The sequence below is a fragment of the Marmota flaviventris genome, chromosome 13 (assembly GCF_047511675.1).
Source record: "Marmota flaviventris isolate mMarFla1 chromosome 13, mMarFla1.hap1, whole genome shotgun sequence".
In the NCBI taxonomy this organism is placed as follows: domain Eukaryota; kingdom Metazoa; phylum Chordata; class Mammalia; order Rodentia; family Sciuridae; genus Marmota; species Marmota flaviventris.
The window spans coordinates 56,746,801-56,751,004 of record NC_092510.1 but is presented as its reverse complement, the minus strand read 5'-3'; positions in this window follow the sequence as shown (position 1 = coordinate 56,751,004).

Below are 4,204 nucleotides of genomic sequence, written 5' to 3'. Positions count from 1 at the left end.
GTAGAGCACTCACCTAGCATATGTGAGGCCCTGGGTTCGCTCCTCAGCACCACATAAAGATAAATAAATAATAAATAAATATATTGTGTCCATCTACAACTAAAAAAAATATTAAAAGAAAAGAAATAGAAACTTAAGAAATCAGATGTCTAGATGAGGAACTAAAACTAATTTTATTGGATATGTGTTATATAAAGGCAATGCTACTCAGAAATGAAAATGAAATGAAAACAGGCCACTTTCCCTTGAAAATTAGGATTTTTTGCCCAAGGTGACCTTGTGAGTTCTCAAGGTCACAGAGGGACCTACATTTGGATAATCACAGTAGCAACCTCGTAGCACACCCTCATGTTGGACATTCTTCCTTTCTTGTCACCTTCTTTGTCCCCTCACTCTTGAAATCACTCCTCAAATAATCTACTTGTGCAAAAGTCTTTCAGGCTGTGCTTTCTGGGAAGTCAAATCAAAACAGAATGACTCATATATTAATTATATTGTATGCAAATCTAAAAGTCTAGTTTTTTAAAAAATAAGAGCTAAAAAAGCTCTTGTGGGGTTGAATAATTTACAAAAAGTAAAATTGAAAAGGATTGAGCCCAATGAACATCAATTTATAATTTTAAGAAAGCAATATTAAAAGGAAATGAAACACAAAACAAATTACAAAAGCACACTACAATAGCTAGCACTAGTACTACTGAAATTTTCAGTTACCTGGGAGTTTTGCAATTGCCAAGACAGCATGCCTGTCAGATATGTCAAAACAAGGAGAAATTTAAATACTTGATAAACTTTATATAAATGCACTGGTATGGATACCATATTTTAGCAATCCTTAATACTTTCTTAATAACTCAAAGATAGGTAAGGCTCGGCCACATGTGAAGCGTCAGGTCTGTGGAATTGTGCATTATTCACTGACAAGACTCTCAGGAGCAAGCTCAGACCTTTCGAATCAGTCTTCAGCTCACAAACTAAGGGCTTGAAAAACCTTTTTATTACACAAAGATATCCTTTGTGATGGGAATTTTTCCCCCATGGGATTTGAGCAACTAAAAGGGTGCACAAAAAGTATATCAGAGCATAAATTGAATTGCCTGTTTTAAGAAAAAGTAAAAGGATTTTCTGAACAGTGGAAATTATAAAGAATCTTTCTAAGAAACCAGCTATTATTAATTTGAAACTCTCAGCAAACAAAAATAATATCTGAGGAAAAGGGGATTCCCCAGGAGACTGCTGAACAAGACAAAATCTTTGTCAAGGGAAATGTAGGACATGTTGGTGTGTGTAAATGAGTCATAGAGTCACAGGCTTTTCTCATTACAAGGGCTAGGCTTCATCCGTTCAATACAGAATGCGCCATATGAACCAAACATTTTGCTAAGCACAGGAAACAAAATGAATGATGCAGGCACACCCCCATTCTTATTGAGTACACATTATGGATGGACACAGAAATAATTTTATTTATAAATAAAGCAAAATAAAAGCACATAATAGAAAGTGATGGTAGATGTTAGAAAGGAGAAATAAGAGAAGAGAGAATAAGGGAAGAGAGTAAACTTGGATTGGGGTCAGCAAAGAATTCCCTGAGGAAGCAATAATTAAACTGATCACAAAAACTGAGCAGAAAGGACTAGGGGTGTAGCTCAGTGATAGAGATGAGGAAAAGGACAAATGTATTAGGTGACTGATTGAGGACACAATTAGAAAGGGCACTTCATTGCCAGGATTTGAAGACCAGGCCCCATTCTCCTAATCAAGAGGATACCCCAAAAATTTCAAGGTTACACTCAGATCTTTTTCACACTCAGATCTTTTTTCTTTGATTGCACTTCAAAATGTCTGCCCAAAGCAGACTGCCAATATCTGCTCATTAGTTGATGAGTTGACTAGATTGTGGCTATTCTGTGTCTTTAAAAAATAGAAAATAAAAAAAAAAAAAAGGCCTACTTTTGTGGAATAAACAATGAGCTCTTTTGAACCCATTTGTGAAGGGAATTTTCTCTGGTAACAACGAAGGATGGCAGTGAGATTTCAGGCCCACAATCTGGCAAGGGCCTGTTTGTTACCCTGGACCATAGCAGTTTTGTCTCCAAGCTTAAGGACAAATTCAGCTGTCAGTTTAAAAGTTCAGAAAAATAGGTTGGCCCACCATTACATCCTGAAGTTTCTTTCATTTTTCTTTTGGAGAACACATTCAATAAACTGCCACTAGGTGTCCTCAAAGTAAAAGTCATCACAGGACACGGTGCCTTCCGCACTTTGAGAATGAATTGACCTGTTTGTGGGGGTTCTTTGAGCCCGGACTCTTAGGGATAGAGTGGGATCTGTAGTTAGAGAGGAACAGCCGACCTCTGTGGGTGATAAGGAGTCACATAAAGGAAGAAGCATCCAATCACAGCTGGTTTTCCTTTTTGATTAGGATTTCTATTGCTGCTTCTGGAAGGCAGGCAAGGAGACTTCAATGGTGGGTATGAAAACACTCCCCTCAACAAAATTTACCAGTGGCCTGGAGAACATCATGGAGGAGAGGGCACCTGAGGCCAGCTTCACCATGCTTCAGCTGCCCACCAATGTCAAACACACAGAAACTACGGTGCAAATTTTTAGTATCTAATCATCTAACAAATTTTAAATTAGTTGAATTACTGCCGTTGCTTTCCCCCCAAAGGGATAGCTGGGATAAATAGCCTTTGTTTTAGATTATACTTTAGCAAAGGACTTCGTACTTTTCACCACTAGGCTCCTCGCCCAGCCCCTTCCCTCCAGGCTGGTTCTCTTTTCAAGCTCTTTTCCCTGTTTCAACTTCTCCTGTCTCTTTGTTTCCATTTGCTCCTCAGCAGTATCTAAGTCTCCTACTTTTATATGCAATAATAACAACAATCTATTTCCTGACTATGACCCATGAAATAATAAGCATTTTATAGCTTTGCAGAGTCAAGAAAGGTGAAAAAGGAAGAATGAAGGAGGGGGAGTGAAAGATTAGAAAGCAAGCACCTATCCCAAACTTAAGAAGGGAAATAAAGCTAGCTATAGGGTGGGAAGCAGGGGACAGGAGCCCTAGAGAGCTGCTTCCCTTCATCTTTTCTGCCGCAGACTCTGGACTCCTATATCATGGTTTAGGAATTTCTAATCTTACCACAGCCACATGACTCATACCCACTGGCTGACTCTGTAGGCTTCTACAAAACACCTGCAAAGATAAACCCTACCCGAGAAAACAGCGCTCGCTCCAGGGTAGCCTTTCAAGGTAGTCAGGGGAATTTTCAGCTTTTATTTCCATTTTGTTCCCCCAAAGACTCACAAGCCTTAATCTTAATTGCAGACATAGTTGTGTCTGACAGTCGGGGACTGTTTCCAAATCAAGGGATAAATTAGAACGGACTGAAGCTTTCTTCTGCCTAGGCCAAGAGACTGAAATGAGTCAAAGATGACTTTATTTGGGACCAACAAAGAACTGAGGTTGCTGTGGGGAGGTACCCGATTTGCTTGTGGAAGCTAGATCCCCAGCTTCTCAGGAGTCCCCCCACCCTCGCCCACCTCCCTGGCCCCAGATTGACCTTTGGGGACTTGTTGTTTTCTTCATCTCCCTCAGCGTTGACTTGAATCATCTTTCTATCATCTCTGAAAGCAAGCCACAAGAGAAAGAGGAAAGTGGGGTACCCAGGGTCTAATTAAAAATATAGATGCATAGGAATAATTACATATCATCATGTTTCTTCTTTCTGTATGAAAATGAGAAAAGAAGACTCAAGATCTTTCCTGAAAGCATATACAGGAATTGTAAATTTTGACATTTTGCATATAGAATTAAACCATATATACAAAAAAAAATTGCCTTTCTAATTCTTGTTTCTAAGACAACAGCTAACATTAATTGAACTCTTAAAATATTCTTGATCCCTTATAGGGTCTTTATAAGTGTTAGTTCAGTTAACACTCTTCAACAATCCTGTAAAGTGTACATGATTATAACATCCAGTAACAGATATTAAAACTGATGTTTGCAGAGGTTTGGAACTTTACTGAAAGTAAATAGAAGTTTCTTCTGACATAATCTGATCACGACCATAAGCATGCCTGAGAGCTTAAGTGATCTGAGAAGTAGAAAAAACTGAATTAGAATTTAAAATGGGAAATTAAACTTTTAATAATTTGGGTTTTTCCAAAACTGAGGTATCCAGGATTTCTCACCTATGTC